Source organism: Hippopotamus amphibius, chromosome 5 (genome assembly GCF_030028045.1).
Source record: "Hippopotamus amphibius kiboko isolate mHipAmp2 chromosome 5, mHipAmp2.hap2, whole genome shotgun sequence".
NCBI classification, from domain to species: Eukaryota; Metazoa; Chordata; class Mammalia; order Artiodactyla; family Hippopotamidae; genus Hippopotamus; species Hippopotamus amphibius.
In genome coordinates, this window is record NC_080190.1 from 30,179,549 (window position 1) to 30,199,704 (window position 20,156).

Below are 20,156 nucleotides of genomic sequence, written 5' to 3' on the forward strand. Positions count from 1 at the left end.
CTTCCCCTGCAGCCTCCCAAACAGATGCTCCAGATTCACTGTCTTGTCCCATGAGAAAAAAAAACATAAGTTGGGGACCATGACGACTACACTGAAGCGCTTATATCCATTTTTCAACGTTCACTGAATGTCTACTGTGAGCCAAACATTAAGAGCGGCTGTGTCCCTGCCCTCCCGGACCTTACAGCGATACACACAAAGGTAATGTTTCCTGAATGTTGTTTTTTTACCTTGCTTACAACCAGCCGCTTCTCTCATTTCCAGGAGGGAGCCGCTTGGACAGGATGAAGTCCAAGTCCCTGCAGACGTGGCACACAGACGGCCGTCCACGACCTGCCCACGCAGCACGTTCTGCTGCTCCTCACCTGCCTCATTATACTCCAGCAGCGCACCTCTGTGGTTTCTGCCCTCTTGGGCTTTGCTCAGCCGGCCTCCGCCACCCTTCCCCTCCACCTGCCTTGAGTATCCTTCCCTGCTTCTTTGCCAGGTCAACTCGTCCTCATCCCTTACCGCTCAATTTAAGGGTCACTTCACCTAAAAGCCTTACTTGATCTACACCTCCTTTATAGATGCCTGTTGTTTCACTTACCACATTAAATTACAATTATATTTATGTATTTATCTATCTCAGGAGACAGAGGGCAAGGGCTATCTGCTTCCACAATAATGTTGGGCACTGCCTGGCACATAAAATACAACTGGTATGTGATAAATAAGGGAATGAATGACTGTGGAAATAAATGAAGACCTCCCAAATGAGAACGAAGAGGCTATCTATTCTATGCCTGCTATAACAAGGCAGTCAATCACCATCACTTGGCATCTGGCAGAGAATTAAAGGCTGTCGGGAGTGGGAAAGTTTAAGGTGGAGAAACAAAAAGGGAAGATTTCATGTATGCACTGATTTGAGAGTACTGGCATGGGGAGCTGGAGGCAGGCTAACTAGAGGCAAGGCATCTTATGTGATTGTTTTGGGGGAGTGTATTTGACCTTCTCCAGTTGGTCCTGAGTTGGAAGGGCAGGGGCAAAAATTAGGGAAGCTGACAATCATTGACCAGTCATGAGAGTTCTGGGCTGATTGTTGCAGAGGTTGTGAGTCAGAGTTTTAATTGTCATATATGGTCTGGCCATTCTCCAGTTTGTATATTCAATCTCTAGTGACTATTTCTTTTTCCCTCCATTACTGTCCCAACCTGGTTGGGTTTCCTAGCTTGCTTTTGTCCTTCAATTCTTAACTTTCTCCTTTGTCCCTCAATCCCTATTCTACTTCAAGTGTTATATTTTACCCAGGCCCTCAGAAGCCACACTGAGTAGAATAGTCACATAAAGTTAGGATTAACCACAAAAATATGCAAATACCTGGTGTTTTTATTATTCTAGAGCCCAGTTCAGTGCCTGGAACAAGGTAGACATGGGAAAAACTTAACAAATGTTTTGGCTTTTTTTTTTTTTTTTTTTTAATTCTTGAAGTTGCCTGCCAACTGTGCATTCTAAGTCTAATCTATGTATATTGCAAACTCCAGTGTTCTACTAAATGAGTTTTTCTGAGCAGAAATAAAATTCCTATTTATGTTTTAAACAGTACTTGATTCATACGGTTTATGAACTATATTAGCTTAGAACCTGAAGGTGCATTGAAACATCTTCTAATTTATATTTCATAACTACTGTTATAAAACAGAAAAGAAACCTACATTTTAATTCCAACACTTTCTCATTTTACTGTGTCCATCTGGTTTGGACAGTCCTTCCTTCAGTAAGTCCATATGCCCTCAGGCATTTGTAAAGCCTGCAGTGCTTATCTGATTAACAGCTTACAGGGCTGAGTTCTGAGGTTTCCAGTCAGGAGGCCAAAAAATGGGTTGAGATCATTTCTCCATCTCATTTGCTGTAATTCAACATGTTGAAACAAATTACAGAAATCCATATTTCAAAACAGGTTTTTAACTGCTTTTTAAAGGCTTGTCTACAATTACATTTGCAATTCTCTCAAGACATCCTTGACTCTACCTAGCCCTGAGGAAAATCAGTCAAACCAGTCCCACCCTAGGTGTCAGTTTTATTTCCCTTCATCAATTCTCCTTCATTCCACACTCCATCCTGCCCTAACCTGTAATGGAGTTTAACGTGGTCTTCACTCTCCCCTCCAAGTTTACTGATCTCTCTTTGTGTGTCCTGTAGGTACCTCACTGTCCAAGACCAAATTCATTGTCTCTCCCCTCTCACCCTATCCACCCAAACTTCCTTCATGCATATTCCCAACTTTGATGAAATACCATGTGATTCACCCAAGCAGAACTGCAAGTCATTCTTGAATCTATTCCTTCTACTTCCTTTTCCCATCCCATCCAATGAGTCACTAGGTGTTCTTAATTCAAATGCCTAAAATCCTCTCTAGTATATTCTGATGAAATCTTCTAACTGGTGGCCCTACCTGCAAGATGCATGCCCCTCTTGAGTACCCCTCTATTCTGACATGGTGAAATATAATCAAGCTCTTTCCTGTTTTAAAATCCTTCTGTGGATTCCCATCCCAGTAGGATATAGTTCAAATTCCTTGGCATGGTGTGGCAGATTCTGCTGACTGCCTACCCAAAACGTCCACAATCTCTCTTCCACCTTGTTAACAGAATCCCAGTTTTATTGTAGTAACCTCACTGCTGTGCTTGGCCATGTGGTTCAAGAGTGCTAGCTCCCACCTCAGCCCTAGGGAGTACACTGTGACTGGTCTATATCAATCATGGTGACCTATTCCCTTACCAAATGTTGAGTCTGGATATATGATGCAATTCTAGCCAGTGATACTAAAGGGAAGTCAGATGTTGGGAGGAATGGGAGGAGGAGGAAAGACATTTCTGGGAAAGGTTTTCTCCCTCTTAAAAGGAGTATGTCAATAAAAATTTACATAATGAGAGAGAGAAGAAAAGGCCTCCGGAAGTAATCTTAAGGATACCTGGAGCTGCTTTAGTCTTCTTACAACCATGGGATTAGGGTTGGGGTGGGAATAACAGAACAGAAATGTAGAAAAAACCTGGGTCCTTGATAACATCATTAAGCTGTGACAGTAACCAACATGAGAGCGGCCCTACTTATGGACTTACTATTTGAGATAAAAATGAGAACTAGAATTTAGTAAGTCAGTTGAATCAGGGGATTCTGTTAGCTGTGGTCTACTAACTGATGTATGTGGCTTACAGTGTCTGATATGATCTAGTCCCCAACATCATCCAAGCTCCTCAACAGGTATTCTCATGCACAACCCTAACATATTTACAATTCTCAGAATTATGCCTTTCTTACCTCTGAGCCCTTGTGCTTGTTATTACTTCTGAATAAATGACTTTTACTTCTCTACCAAATGAACTCCTACTTATCCTTCAAAACTCAGCTCAAATGTCACCTTCTCTCCATGAGCTCTCCCAGTCAGCTTAGGTGATTCCTCTCTGCTCTTGTAGCACTTTGTAGTATGCTCATGCATACTTCTATTAGGGCAAGAATAATTGTTTTAAAAGCTGACAGCTGTTTGAGTGGACTTACCAGCTGGCCTGGTAGGAAGACAGAATATCTAGGTTTTGGACCATAATGGGTATGTTTGGTCAGGGAAAGTGGGTCCCCTGGGCTTAGTCTAGATGGGAGAGGTTTAGACCAAGAAGACTTCAATTACTCTCCAAATAAAATACAGGAATTTTGAGCATTCCCTTTAGAGACTGGGTTTGGGGAGCTCTGGTAAAGGAAAAAAAAGAGATAAAGAGAGGGACCTGTGCAAGGTGGTGGCAGATGGGACTGGAGAGAATAGCCCATGAGAGAGTCCCTGTATTGTTTGTCTGTAGTTACATAACAAATTTCTCTCTCTCCCAGTTTCTGTGGGTCAGGAATTTAGGAGCAGCTTGGCTCAGGGTCTCTCATGGGGTTGCAATCAAGATGTCAGCTGGGGTTCTGGTCACCGGACATCTTAACTGGCACTAAAGTATATGCTGCTCAGATGGCATACTTACAGGGCTGGCAAGTTGATGCCTTCTTCCATGGGACTTTTCCAGGGATCCTTGAGTGTCTTCCTGACATGGCAGCTGGCTTCTCCCAGAGTGATCTGAGAGAGAGGGAGACTGTGAGTGCCAGGTAGACGCTTTACTCTTTTTATGACCTAGCCTCATGTCTTCACTTATGCCACATATGATTTGTTAAAAGCAAGTCACTAACTCTCAGTCCACATTCAAGGGTAGGGCAGTTAGGCTCCACTTTTTGAAGAGAGAAGTATCAAACAATTTGCAGACATTTTAAAATCACCAGTCCTCAAGACAAGGTGGTCAGGGAAATTTCAGACAATAGCATTGACATCTAGGGTTGAATCTTGAGTTCTGTGCTGTTATAATCCTCTCCATGACCCTAAACGTTCAGTAAAAGTCTGATAACTCTAGCCATGTGTTGGCGTACCTTGAGAAATGATGGCACAGCAGTGCAAAAAGATGACAGCAACCATCAGAAGTGAATTAACAAGTAGGATGATTGAAAATTTGACGAACGCAGGAAATCAACGCTACAGGTCATTCAGAGAAATGAAAGGCCACTCTTCAGAGATTCCAACTGAGGAGGGGGCGTGCAGTATGACAAAGTTTAAAATTCCCATAGTACTTGGGAAGATGGCATGGGGAGAAGGCTATTGATCCCCTTCTCTTGGTCTCCATTCTGATTTTGAGCGTGGGCACCTCCCCATGCATAGGCCATGTGTATTTGAGGATTCTGACTTTACCCTGGCCCTAGGAGTGGACATGCAAGCCAGGTCTAAGATATTGGCCAAAATCCCATCCCTTGGCCATAGCTGTGTTTTCAGGAGTGGGCATATAGCCCAATTCCAGATCAAGAGACCTATTTGCTGGGGCAAATAAAAAGTTTATTTGCTTTTGTTACAGAGTGTATGAGAGAGCCATTCTTTCTTCCTCCCCCCCCCCCAGTTCTTTTTTTTTAAATTTTATTTATTTATTTATTGTCTGTGTTGGGTCTTTGCTGCTGCGCACAGGCTTTCTCTGGTTGCACAGAGAAGGGGCTACTCTTCATTGTGGTGCTCGGGCTTCTCATTGCAGTGGCTTCTCATGTTGTGGAGCATGGGCTCTAGGCTCATGGGCTTCAGTAGTTGCGGCACGTGGGCTCAGTAGTTGTGGCACACAGGCTTTAGTGGCTCCGAGGCATGTGGGATTTTCCCAGACCAGGGATTGAACCCTTGTCCCCTGCATTGGCAGGAGGATTCTTAACTACTGTGCCACCAGGGAAGTCCACTCCCTCAATTCTTTTTTTTTTTCTTAAGCTCTTTATTGGAATATAATTGCTTTACACTCTTGAACCAGTTTTTGAGGTACACCAAAGTGAATCAGCTGTATTTATACATATATCCCTGTATCCTCTCCCTCCCGCGACTCCCTCCCACCCTCCCTGTCCTGGCCCTCTAAAGCATCACCCATCATCGAGTTGATCTCCCTTTGTTATACAGCAACTTCCCATTAGCTACATGGTTCAGTAACTGAGTCAGATGAAACCTGAATTCCATTCTATCTTTGGATAGCCAATTACTTGAGCTAATAAATATCCTTTATTGTTTAAATCAGTATGAAATTGGTACTATTCTTTCAATTTTTTGTATGTTTGACAATTTTCACAATTAAAATATAGGGAATAAACTGCATTAGATACTATTTTTTCAGCTACCAGTCTGGCAAAGATTAAAATGTTTGATGATACACTATGCAAGTAAAGGAGTAAAAAATACTCCATTCTTCCAAATGCTCAGGTCCCAAATCCTGGAGTTATCCTTAATCCTTCTCTTGCTCCCATATCCAGTCCCTATCCTCCATCCAGCCCATGAGCAAAGCCCATTAGTGCTACCTTAAGAATGTATCCAAAAGCCAGCCATTTCTCACTAACCTCATTGCTACCACACTGGTCTAAACTACTACCATTTCTTACTGAATTATTGCAGTATTTTCCTACCTGGTCTTTCTGTCTCAATTCTTGCCCCCTATAGTCTATTCTGAACACTGCAATCAGTGGGATCCTTTCAAGAATAAGCCAGATCATGTCACTCCTTCAAACTCTCTAGTAGCTTCTTACCTCAGAGGAATAGCCCTAGTCCTCACACAGCCTACAACACACATACCTCTTATATCTCTAACTTCACTTCTCACTGTTATTCCCTTCATTCACTTTACTCCAGCCACAGGGGGCTCCTTACTGTTTCTACATTATGACAGGCCCTCCCTCGATTTAAGTTTTTTGTAATTAGGGCTCCCTTTGCCAGAGTTTTTATGCATCTGTTCTCCCTAACCAGTGCTTTACCCAGACCCTTACCTCCTTCAGTCTTATATTTTATCAGCTTCTCAGTGAGACTCACTTAAACATCCTACTTAAAATTAAAACTGTCCTTCCCACCCATACTTCCTGTATCACCATTTTACATACAATATGTTTTATTGTCTATCTTCCTGCAACTAGAATATAAGCTCCATCAGAATAGGAATTTAGCTCTAAAAATGAATAAAGAAGCTCTTTATGTACAGATATGAGATCTCAAAGAAATATTGTTAAATAAGAAACTGACAACTAACAAAAACCTCATATCACACATGAAAATTAACTTGAAATAGATCATAGTCCTAAATGTAAGGGCTAAAACTATAAAACTTGTAAAAGAAAAAAAATAGATGAAAACCTTAGTGACCTTGAGCTTAGCAAAGATGTCTTAGATTCAGCAGTGAAAGCACGATCTACAGAAGAAAAACTTAATAAATTGGTCTTCATTAAAACTAAGAAATGTTCTTCAAGAGACACTGAAAAAAAATGAAAAGATGGGCCACACACTGGCAGAGAAAATATTTGCAAATAACCTACCTGTTAAAGGACTTGTATCCAGAATATAAAAACAGTCCTCAAAACTGAATAATAAGAAAACAACAAAAAACCCAGTTGTAAATGGACAAAAAATTTACACACCTCATCAAAAAAGATATACAGATGGCAAATAAGCAAATGAGGTGTTCAACATCATTAGTCACTAGGGAAATGCAAATTAAAACTACAATGAGATGCTACTATATACCCACTAGTATGGGTATAAGCAAAAAGGCAGAAAATAATTTGCCAAGAATGGAGTACCATGTGCTACTATGTCATGAGGACCCTTAAGCAGCTCTCTGGAGAGACCCATAAGGAGAACAACGGAGGACTCCTGCCAACAGCCAGCAACAACTTGACAGCTGTGTGAGTGAGCCATTGTGGAAGTGGTGTCTCCAGCCCCAGTCAAGCCTTCAGATAACTGCAGCCCCAGCCAACATCTTGACTGCAACTTCATGAGATAACCTACACCATAACCACACATCTAAGCCACTATCAGATTCTTCACTTGCAGAAACTGATAGTGAATGTTTATTGCCCTTTTAAGCTACAATGTTTTATAGTAATTTGTTCACTGAGCAGTAGATAACTAATATACAACCAAAGAGGATTAAAAGAAATAATATATACCTTGCCTGGCACACAGTAAGACCTTCATGAAAGTTAGCTGTTTAAAAAAAAAAAAGTTAGCTGTTATCATTGTTGTGTAAATGCATGCATGACCTTTTCACCAACAATTGCAAGCTCCTTGAAAATGACTGCAGTTTGGGACTTCCCTGGTGGTCCAGTGGGCAAGACTCTGCCCTTCCAATGCAGGCGGCCCAGGTTCAATCCCTGGTTGGAAAACTAGATCCCACATGCATGCCGCAACTAAGACCCAGCACAGCCTAAATAAATAAATACTAAAAAAAAAAAAAAAAAAAAGACTGCAGCTCATTCCCTTTTTTGTACTCTCTGCCTCTTCTCAGCCCTCTCAGTCCTTTAGCACAGTGCTGGGTACACATACAACAGAAGCCCAATAAGTAAGTAACTCTCAAAGAGGGAATTAAATCCAAAGGTGAAACAATTTACCTTTGTCACTGTGAGGATAACTTTCCACTTCCTAAAATATTTGACTATTTTGGTGCAGTTAATGTAAATGCCTAGACTTTTATTATGCTAGTTTGTAATGACTAAGCTGTAAAGGCAAGAAAAACCAAGGGGTGGAGAGGAAGGATTTGGTTGTCTAAAAGGAGGCAATGAAGAAATGTACATTGGATAAGGCAGAGGACCAGGTAAGGTCAGGGATGTACCTGTAGTAAAAAGAATGAGACCTGGAGAACAGCCAGGAAAATTACACGTATAATTCAGGGCTTCAAGTTTCATGGGTTTGAGGCCCATGTCTGCTGCTTTTTGCTAATGATGATATTTTTATTGTTGATAATGTTTGCTGCCTCTGTAACTCTGGCTAGTTGCTTTGAGAAGATAGCCCATATTTATAAAGGATTCAGTACCACAGAGCATTAAATATACATCACATCTACTTAGATAAATAACCCAACTGTCATTCCCCGCTGATAACTTATCTTCTTTGTATGTCAAGGACAACAGACCATTACATTCTTTGATAATATTCAAGGAAAGTTTTGCAATTTTAGCCATTTTACTTAAGAAATTTAAAATATTTAAATCTACTCTTTATGATACAAAGTTCATACAATAATTGAGGTCATACATGACATGGACCTGAAGTCAGGATATTATTGTCAGGCTTATTTGTGAGATATCCCAAATTCGGTGCTCTAGTCTAGAAACAAGTTGATTGTACAGAGAAGCAAAGGACAGTAGTCACAGGCATCTTGGTTTCTTGATTGGCAGGTAACATGATGCTATCAATTTCTGCATTGGGTTGATGGACACTCATAAAGAAAAACAGGTAATAATAATTATAATAATAGTAATAATAATAAACATTTGTTGGGTTCTAACTAACCGATAGTGTAGTGAGAATTTAACCTTTTTCTGATTGAATCCTGAAACAATCCAATGAAGTACACACTATTACTATTACCATTTTACAGATGAGGTAACTGAAGTTTGGATTAATTCATGGAACTTCAGCTGCCCAAGCTTCCCTCCCTGATCTCTGACAGTCATGACAGAATAAGACAATGTCAGAATGAGTCAGAGATAAGTCTCTTTGTTTCTTCCTTTTTTTAATAATTGTAACTAACTATTTTGGGGTTTATTACCTTGATACGGAGAGGCAGCACTGTGTGGTTGTTTATACTCTGATGTCAGGCAGATAACTGTTTGAAAGCTAGTTTCACCACTTAGTAGCTGCATGACCTTGAGGACGTTATGTTCGTTAAAGCTTATTTTCTTACCCATAAAATAACAATAACGACAGCACTTCTAGGGTCACTGCCCTCCGTCTTTCTCCACAGCAGCCAAAGTGACCTTTTCAAAATGCAAAATTGACCATGTTATCTAATTTCAACTCAAAATGAGATCCCATTGTTCTTCAGATATAAACGGATACCCTTAACATGACTTTCAAAGACTCTCACGGTCTGACCCCTAATTTACCTCCCAGGCTGCATCTCAAGGTATGCTTCCTCTAGCCCCCAAACACTGGCCTACGCCTCTCACTACAGGACTTTTGCAATATGACAGTCTCTTTGTCCAGAAAGTTCTGCTTCCCTTACCCATTCTGCTTCTCCCCATCTGACTTAGCTTAATCAACTCTTATCTTTAAGATCTTATTTCAAATGCCACTTTCCCTGTGTAACATAACTCCCTAGACTAAGCTAAGTCCCTCTAACATGTGCTTTTAGTGCATCATGTGTTTTGCCTTCATAGCATACATCCCAGCTGCAGTTTTACATTTCTGAGTCTGTGGTTCATGCCTGTGTTCTTCACTAGACCTGAGCTCCACCAGAAAAGAGACCATGCCTAGTTTTACTCCTCTTTGTACGCCTAGCACCTAGTTCAGGGCCTGGCATGTATCATTTGAAAGAATATGTGAATTAGCTAGCACTATTAAGCTTTATTGCCCCAGCTGAGACTATAATTTTAGCCTATGAAACAAGCACCACCTGGGTGTTTAGAACTAGTACAGTGATAACAAAGCAGTGTTTCTCAAAGTGTGAATAACCTGCTTGGAAAATGCAGATTCCCACGACTCACTCTTAGAGATATGAGTTGATAGGTCTAGAATAGGGTCTAGAAATTTGCATATCTAACAAGTCCTCAGGGTGACTTGAGAACCACTGGTAGGAAAGGAAGGAAAGAAAGGAAAGGAGAGGAAGAAACTAATCTGTAGTCTTACTACCTTTTAGTAAACTCTTATAAAGTAATGGCAGGACTCCCTTTCCAATCCTGGTTTCTGAACGCACTGCTGGGCTTGTTGCTTCCAAGGCAGCTTCTCAGAATTAAGGCCATGATTAGGAAGGGGGTGAGCTTTGCTAGCATCCTGTTGGGTGGTGTCTCTGGTTAAAACTGTAGGACACCTGGGTGGATTGAGGGGTGAAGGAACTGGAACTTATTGGATGAGTCATTGCTACCACCCAAGGGGAGAAATAGCAACACAGGCCCAAGATCCATGAATGTCTCACTCACTATTTATTTATTCAAATAAATTCTACAAAATTAGTTCCAGGTACTAAGCTATTCTGAAAATATAATGGTACAGGGGAAAAAGAAAGTAAAAAGGTTATTCCTTTCTAATGGAGCTTACCATTTACTGGTGATACAGACAGTAATGAAATAATTTTATAAACATATGCAAAATTACAACTATTTAAGCTCTGTATGATACAGGACCCGAGACATATGATGGGGGAACTGATCAAGTCAGGGAGATCAGGGAAATAATTATTGAATTGGGCTATGAAAACAATGTAACTGTAAATTAGATTTTGATGAATCACTACCTACATAAAAAGTAAAAGTTTATTGGACTGTACGTCTTTAATGGATGGGGCTTTAAAAACATTTTAAATTACATTATGGATCACCAGATAACTATTATTTTTTGGTAAAGTGAAATAGAGTTCATTACCAATCCTACTTCTATTTTTTGTTATTATAGGTAGGTATCAAAGAACATTTTTACACAAATGGCATTTTGCCAAATCTTTGTCACAATTTTTCCACATCCTTAAAATTTAAGCATTAGGAACCATCTCATTTGCAAAAGGATGTGTTACTCATCTGAAATGAAGATATTAATTCTAATTAAATGAAAATGTTTCCAAAAGTTCAGGGCATTATATCTTAGGTTACATTTTGGGAACACTTTTGTTTTACCAGGTACATAAGTAGATTTTTTTTTTTTTTAAGATTTTTCTTGATGTGGACCATTTTTTAAGTCTTTATTGAATTTGTTAGAATATTGCTTCTGTTTTATGTTTTGGTTTTTTGGCCACAAGGCATGTGGATCTAGATAGCTCCCTGACCTGTGATCGAACCTGCACCCCCTGCATTAGAAGGCAAAGTCTTCACCACTGGACTGCCAGGGAAGTCCCAGCAGATGTTTTTTTTTTTTTTTTAAATATAAGTGGTTTTTTTAATATAGATTTATTAATTTAACTTTTTATTTATTGGCTGTGTTGGGTCTTCGTTGCTGTGTGTGGGCTTTCTGTAGTTGCGGAGAGCAGGGGCTACTTTTCATTGTGGTGCGCAGGCTTCTCATTGTGGTGGCTTCTCATTGTGGTGGCTTCTCTTGTTGTGGAGCACGGGCTCTAGGTGCACGGGCTTCAGTAGTTGTGGCACATGGGCTTAGTTGCTCCGAGGCATGTGGGATCTTCCCAGACCAGGGATCGAACCCGTGTCCCCTGCATTGGCAGGCAGATTCCCAGTAGATGCTTTTAAGAGTGCAGTTTTATCTACATTGTGAAAATAAACAGCAAAAAGAAGAGAAGGTAGTATATGACTAGTAGGTAGAGTTTACAAAATGGTGTAAAAATAATTGTTTAGGGGAATTATTTACATAATTTACAACATGTTTCTGTCAAGGTAATAAGGATATAATAGAAATGCATAAATGTAGGGAAAAAAATGAGTGGCAGTGAAAAGATTTATGCCCAAATAATAATATGGATTTACCATATCAAATAATATTTTTTTTCTGTCTGTTTCAACTTGAGTACAAAATGAACTGAAACTTCCTACTAGACAAGAACCAGTAAAGCTAAAGTAATTTGGGGGGGATTTTTGCCTGTGAGCCACAGATGACATTGTTTGTTTCTTAGACTGATCAAAATTAGTGATTTTCCTTGTTTTGCCTTTTTTTTTTCTTTTAGAAACAAGATCCTTTAGGAGAAACACTTAAAAAAAAAAAGGTTGTATGATTGCAGTAACTACTGCCCCTCAAAAAAAAATGTGCAAAGGGAAACAGTTTATTGCTTAAAGGATGATGCAACGAACTAAAGTTCCAAACGAAGATGCTCTTTTGGTCGTCTGCCTACCTGGAGGTTTTTACGCACCAGGGCAATGAATTATAACAAGATGAAGGACAGGCAAAGGCACACTTATCTTTCATAAGGTGGGAGGACAGACTGAGAAATGGGCAGAAGGAAAGGAGAACTGCCTCATCTGCTTTCTCAGGAAGATGAATTTTAGGAAAGGTATGGAAGATGAGGAAGAGCCAACTGATTTCCGTAAACTGTTCCCCACGTACCCATTGGAAAGTCTTCCTGTACACATTCTCCAGTTTGAAACTGCTAAAATACATACTTCTATCTTCTCATCCCTTTGGCCCTTATTGACTGCCCCCTCTCTGAATTCCTACAGCTCTTACGGTCTATTCTTGATAATTTAGGAATCACTTTCTCTTTAAGTGACTAAAGAAATCGGTCTTATTTTCAAGTGTGGTTGCCAGAATCAATCTCATTCTATATTATACTCATACCTCATGTCTGGTCATGTACAATGGCAGTTCAGGGAAAGAGGGTAATGTAAGCCAGAAGAAGTAGTGGGACCTGTTTTTAGACCTTTAAGATGAGATTTTTATGAGAGAAATGCATTCTAGGGAAGAACATGTGTTGGTTAGGATATAAATCAGCTGTTGTAATGAGGATTCAGACTAACAGCAACTGCTTAAACAAGTTCTCTCATGTACCAGAGCATGCATAGTCCAGAGGTACTATTGTAATCCATTAGGCTGCAAGTTTCCTCTACCTTTTGCTCTGCCATCTGCTAAGGTATAGGCCTTGTCTTCATGGCCAAAAATGGTTGACAATCTGGGTCTGTATTCTAGATAAGAAGGGAGTAAATGAGGAAAATGCTCAAAGTACATAATCTTTCCTTTTAAAGGCAGAACCCAGAACTTAGTCATACAGACAATGGTAGCTGCAAGAGAAGGTTGGGAAAGTTTAGACTTCTGCTGGGAAGCCATGTGCCCAAGCTAAAACTTGGAATTTCTATTACTAAAGAAAATAAATGAGACAATATTGAGACAACTAATAGTCTCATAGATTAATACAGAAAAGAAAATGACATGGGATAGAAAGGAGAATAGGGAAAACAATTGTCCTAAGAATATAAGAAATTAAGATTCTGTAGTGCCCGACTGAGGAGCTGCAGGTGTGGGAAGCTGCTGAGAGTTTATAAAGAATATCACCAAGAGGGACTTCCCTGGTAGTCCAGTGGTTAAGACTCCATGCTTGTAATGAAGGGGACCCATGTTCAATCCCTGGTCAGGGAACTAGGATCCCCCACGCAGTAATGAAGATCCCGAGTGCTGCAACTAAGCCCCAGCGCAGCCAAATAAGTAAATATATTTTAAAAAAAGAGAAAAAGAATATCACCAAGAAAGCTGTTTCTTTGCTTGCTAATGTGTTTTCTAGGAAGGTTTAAGTGCTGGTGAGATGTAGGATAGAGTGTGCATAGATGTGTTGAGAGGGTATATCAGATAGGATGGGTAAGGTCCTTGTTATTTGAAGTGTGGTCCAGGGTCTCACAGCATCAGAATCACCTGGGAGCTTGTCAGAAATGCACAATCTTAGTCCCCACCCAGACCTGCAGAATTATAATGTGGCAGTTTTACAAATTCTTTAGGTGACTAATATCACATTAAAGTCAGAGAAGCGCTGTGCTAGATTATGTTATGGTATGGAATAATTAAAACCACACAGATTTATTACTTAAGCATGCTGAAAGTCCATCTGGAAGGAAGAGGGTGGCAAGTAGATGACTCTGCTTCATCATCCTCACCTGGCCCCCAGCCTGATGGTGCTTCCACCATCTGAACATCACCAGTCAGGTGGCAAGGGAAGGTAACCTGTGGCTCTCATGCTTCTCTCACACTTCGTTGGTCAAACAAATCCCATGGCCATGCCTATCTTCAAAGAGGTGGGAAGAACAATTCTACCATGTCCCTGGAAGGAGTGGAATCAAAATACTGCTCAAGCCAGGAGATCCCAGAGGTTGGGAGGCCTTTCAAAGGTTATCACAACATAGATGTAAAATGATAAGGCACTGGGAAAGCATATCAATAGGAAGGAAAAGGAGAGCATGAACAACTACAACAAAAACATTTCAGAATAATTATTCTGAAGAGGTAGTCAAGGAAGACTCCCAGCTTTACAGTCTGATTGATTGGGTAGAAGTGAAAAATTGTGGAGGAACTGGTTGCTGTGGGGAGTGGAAAGGCTGTTTGGAATGGACATGCTAAGACCAGAAATTAAGGTGGATATTCACCCTCCACCTATCTTTCCAACCCCCCACCACGCTCCAGCCACACTGACCTTTCTGTTCCTTTATACGCCAACCTTATTCTCACCTTAGGGTTGTTGTGCCTACAGTTTCTTCTGGAATGCTCTTCTCTGAGCCCATCATGAGCTCCTGACTGTCATTCAGAACTTGCCATAGTGTCACCTCTTCAAAAAGGCCTTTCCTGATCATACAAATGTAGCCACCCAGTCACACATTATCACAGCTCCCTACTTCAGTTATCAGCATAGTACCTAGAGCTAACCGATATTTTTATTGGTCTATCCCTCTCCCCCCATTAAAAAGTAAGCTCATGAGGGCATGGACTCTGTCTATCTTTTATCACCAGCTTCAAGTACAGTGTCAGGCAGAGTTGGTATTCAATAAATATTTGTGGAATGTTCACATGGCAATTTCAGTTAAAAGGTATGCAGTAAGGGAAATATAGATAGGGCTCCAATGAGGAAAACAGATTTGGAATAGTTAAGTTCTCTAAAGTATTAAGGATGAACAAGAAGCATTAAACCTTTAGGAATGTTCCCCCTCAGTGGGTAGAGAAGTATAGGAGACTCAAAAATCTAAAGGGTAGAATAGAGTGTCTCCTGAAGCAAGGAAAAACTTTCAGTAGGGATGCATCAATAGGGGGCAAGTGTTATCTTAGTCAAGAAAAATGGGGATAAGAAAAAGATCATTGGATTTGGAAAGGTCATTTGTGACCACTGAATAAAGGACTAAAAATGTAGGGCTTAAGGAGAGAAAGGACTTGGCAGGTATAGCTCATTATTGGAGTAGTTTGGCAGTAAAGGGATTAGTACTCCAGCACTATTGAGTGCGTTTCTTTTTGTGAAACCTATGGTTCTTAACTTGAAGTTAATGGATCCCTAGGAGGTCCACGAGTCACTGTCAGGGACTCTACACACTCAGAAATTATAGGCAAAATTTTGTGTGCACATGGAGGTAGGAGGTGGGGGGAAGAGGATTTGTAGTTAAATTATTTTCCAAAAGGTCAAGACCCAAAGGTTAAAAAGCCAGTGCTGCATGGAACATTCTCCAGGATAGATCACATTTTGGGTCATAAATCAAGCCTTGGTAAATTCAAGAAAATTGAAATTGTATCAAGCATCTTTTCTGACCACAATGCTATGAGATTAGAAATCAATTACAGGAAAAAAACTGTAAAAAACACAAACACATGGAGGCTAAACAATACGCTACTAAATAACCAACAGATCAGTGAAGAAATCAAAGAGGAAATCAAAAAATACCTAGAGACAAATGACAATGAAAATACAACGATCCAAAACCTATGGGATGCAGCAAAGGCAGTTCTAAGAGGGAAGTTTATAGCAATACAATCCTACCTCAAGAAACAAGAAAAATCCCAAATAAACAATCTAACCTTACACCTAAAGAAACTAGAGAAAGAAAAGCAAACAAAACCCAAAGTGAGTAGACAGAGAGAAATCATAAAGATCAGAGCAGAAACAAATGAAATAGAGACAAAGAAAACAATAGCAAAAATCAGCACAATTAAAAGCTGGTTCTTTGAGAAGATAAATAAAATCGATAAACCTCTAGCAAGACTCATCAAGAAAAAGAGGGAGAGGACTCAAATCAATAAAATTAGAAATGAAACAGGAGAAGTTACAACAGACACTGCAGAAATAAAAAGCACCATAAGAGATTACTACAAGCAACTATATGCCAATAAAATGGACAACCTGGATGAAATGGACAGATTCTTAGAAAAGTATAACCTTCCAAGACTGAATCAGGAAGACATAGAAAATATAAACAGATCAATCACAAGTAATGAAATTGAAACTGTGATTAAAAATCTCCCAACAAACAAAAGTCCAGGACCAGATGGCTTCACAGGTGAATTTTATCAAACGTTTAGAGAAGAGCTAACACCCATCCTTCTCAAACTCTTCCAAAACATTGCAGAGGAAGGAACACTCCCAAACTAATTTTATGAAGCCACCATCACCCTGATACCAAAACCAGACAAAGATACTACAAAAAAAAGAAAACTACAGACCAATATCACTGATGAATTTAGATGCAAAAATCCTCAACAAAATGCTAGCCAACAGAATCCAACAACACATTAAAAGGATCATACACCATGATCAAGTGGGGTTTATCCCTGGAATGCAAGGATTCTTCAATATACGCAAATCAATCAATGTGATACACCACATTAACAAACTGAAGGATAAAAACCACATGATCATCTCAATAGATGCAGAAAAAGCTTTTGACAAAATTCAACACCAATTTATGATAAAAACTCTCCAGAAGGTGGGCATAGAGGGAACTTACCTCAACATAATAAAGGCCATATATGACAAACCCACAGCAAACATCATTCTCAATGGTGAAAAACTGCAAGCATTCCCTCTAAGATCAGGAACAAGACAAGGATGTCCACTCTCACCACTACTATTCAACATAGTTTTGGAAGTCCTTGCCACAGCAATCAGAGAAGAAAAAGAAATAAAAGGAATCCAAACTGGAAAAGAAGTAAAACTGTCACTGTTTGCAGATGACATGATACTATACATAGAAAATCCTAAAGATGCCACCAGAAAACTACTTGAGCTAATCAATGAATTCAGTAAAGTTGCAGGATACAAAATTAACACACAGAAATCTCTTGCATTTCTATACACTAACAATGAAAGATCAGAAAGAGAAATTAAGGAAACAATCCCATTCACCATTGCAACAAAAAGAATAAAATACCTAGGAATAAACCTAACCAAGGAGGTAAAAGACCTGTACTCAGAAAACTATAAGACACTAATGAAAGAAATCAAAGACGACACAAACAGATGGAGGGACATACCATGTTCTTGGATTGGAAGAATCAACATTGTGAAAATGACTATATTAACGAAAGCAATTTACAGATTCAATGCAATTGCTATCAAATTACCAATGGCATTTTTCACAGAACAGAACAAGAAATTTTACGATTTGTATGCAAACACAAAAGATCCCGAACAGTCAAAGCAATCTTGAGAAGGAAAGACGACGGAGTTGGTGGAATCAGGCTTCCTGACTTCAGGCTATACTACAAGGCTACAGTGATCAAGACAGTATGGTACTGGCACAAAAACAGAAATATAGATCAATGGAACAGGATAGAAAGCCCAGAGATAAACTACGGTCAACTAATCTATGACAAAGGAGGCAAGCATATACAATGGAGAAAAGGCAGCCTCTTCAATAAGTGGTGCTGGGAAAACTGGACTGCTACATGTAAAAGAATGAAATTAGAACACTTCCTAACACCATACACAAAAATAAACTCAAAATGGACAAAAGACCTAAAGGTAAGGCCAGAGACTATAAAACTCCTAGAGGAAAACATAGGAAGAACACTCTTCGATGTAAATAACAGCAAGATCTTTTTTGATCCACCCCCTAGAGTAATGGAAATAAAAACAAAAATAAATAAGTGGGACCTAATGAAACTTCAAAGCTTCTGCACAGCAAAGGAAACTATAAGCAAGACGAAAAGACAACCCTCAGAATGGGAAAAAATATTTGCAAATGAATCAACAGACAAAGGATTAATCTCCAAAATATATAAACAGTTCATCCAGCTCAATATCAAAAAAATAAACAACCCAATCAAAAAATGGGCAGACCTAAATAGGCATTTCTCCAAAGAAGACATACGGACGGCCAAGAGACACATGAAAAGCTGCTCAACATCACTAATTATTAGAGAAATGCAAATCAAAACTACAATGAGGTATCACCTCACACCGGTCAGAATGGGCATCATCAGAAAATCTACAAACACTAAATGCTGGCGAGGGTGTGGAGAAAAAGGAATGCTCTTGCATTGCTGGTGGGAATGTAAATTGATACAGCCACTATGGAGAACAGTATGGAGGCTCCTTGCAAAACTAAGAATAGAGTTACCGTATGACCCAGCAATCCCACTGCTGGGCATATACCCAGAGAACACCATCATTCAAAAAGACACATGCACTCCAATGTTCATTGCAGCACTATTTACAATAGCCAGGACATGGAAGCAACCTAAATGTCCATCAACAGATGAATGGATAAAAAAGATGTGGTACATACATACAATGGAATATTACTCAGCTGTAAAAAGCAATGAAACTGGGACATTTGTAGAGACATGGATGGACCCAGAGACTGTCATACAGAGTGAAGTGAGTCAGAAAGAGAAAAACAAATATTGTATATTAACACATATATGTGGACTATAGAAAAATGGTGCAAATCAACCGGTTTGCAAGGCAGAAATAGAGACACAGATGTAGAGAACAAACATGGACACCAAGAGGGGAGGGTTGGGGGGCGGAAACAAACTGGGAGACTGGGATACCAAATTGTACACTCTAAACATATGCAGTTTATTGTAAAAAGTAAAAAAAAAAAAAAAAAAAGCCAGTGCTGAACAGGAAGAGAATACGTTTAAAATTAAGCAAAACAAGGCTAAAAATCCCCCAGAGATCCAGAAAAGGGTTAAGCTTTAGAGAGAAAAAGAAAAACCTTTCTTATCTAAGGAAAAGCTAGAAACAGAGATTTAAAGTTCACAATTACATCATCATCTCAGTAAAACAGGGAGTAAAGACAGATCTGGAAACACTAGGGAGACTTGCGCAAACACACTCCAGTGAGGGGAGACTGAAGAAGCCGGGAAGACGCACCGGGGAAAGCCTGTTCCTCAAGCGAGCCCGCAGCCCTAGCAAAGCACCACCAGGGTAACATCACCGCCCAGGAGGTGGTGCTCAAGGCTGGGAACTGCTGGCATTGTTCTTCAACCAGTAAGCGCCCTTCTGAGACGGGTCTTATCACAAAAAGAATCATCACCGGCCAGGGGGGCTCCTCAGTGAGTCAGCTCGGGGACAAGCTGTGCGTCCGACAAGCTCCCCCCAATGTGCCGTACTTTCCCCGTGTTTCAGCAGCTGCCTCCTGCCCAGCCTACCCACCTGTCGTCGTCTCCGAATCATCCCGCCCTATTTCGACATCTCCCTTCCCCGCCTCCAGCTCTCGGCCTGGCGTAGGGCCGAACGACGGCAGGCCCCCGGAGAACTCATTCACTCAACAACCGCGGCGTTTACTGGGCGACTCCGTGGCAAGCCCACTGCCGGGCGCTGGGGCACGAGGAGCACCATGCCCTAAGGAATCTGCCCGCTCGCGGCACGGAGGGGCCAACTCTCCCGACCTGACCGGAGTTTAACGGGCCGCCGCCTGCATGTCGCAACAGCTTTCCCGATATGCCGGCAGGCCATGCCAGGAGATGCCCGGCCCGGGCCCGCTCCGCCCCACGCCAGCCCGAGATCCCGCGGGAACAGAGCTCTCGGGCCAGGGCCGCCCGCCCGCACGCGACTCGCGAGCCTCGGGATTCGGGGCGGGCGCTAGAACGCGGGTCCTAACGGCATCCGTCAGCGGTTTGACCTTGAAGGCCAGGCACCGCCCTCCCCCTTCCCCCGAGGCGATGCAGCCTGCAGCGCCCACAGCTCCACCAGCGCCAGTCAGCGGCCCAAATTCCGCCTCTACAGCCTGGGCGCTTCGCCCTCTTCCTGCAG

The 20,156-nt window shown here is 40.8% G+C and overlaps 1 protein-coding gene across 3 annotated transcripts in view; it reads right to left on the bottom strand.

Annotated features, from left to right (window-relative positions):
* The window catches only part of ENTPD7 (ectonucleoside triphosphate diphosphohydrolase 7), a 64,340-nt gene extending 44,483 nt beyond the window's left edge, over window positions 1–19,857 (bottom strand). For 2 of the 3 annotated variants that reach the window (XR_009053733.1, XM_057735117.1), the window contains exons 1-3: window positions 19,557–19,857; window positions 3,996–4,087; window positions 1,819–1,888 (exon numbers count right to left, since the gene is read on the bottom strand). The gene's annotated coding sequence lies outside the window, so the exon portion shown is untranslated. The remainder of the gene's footprint in view (window positions 1–1,818; window positions 1,889–3,995; window positions 4,088–19,556) is intronic. The other variant, XM_057735120.1, reaches the window with a different exon arrangement.
* Window positions 19,858–20,156: the final 299 nt, after the last annotated feature.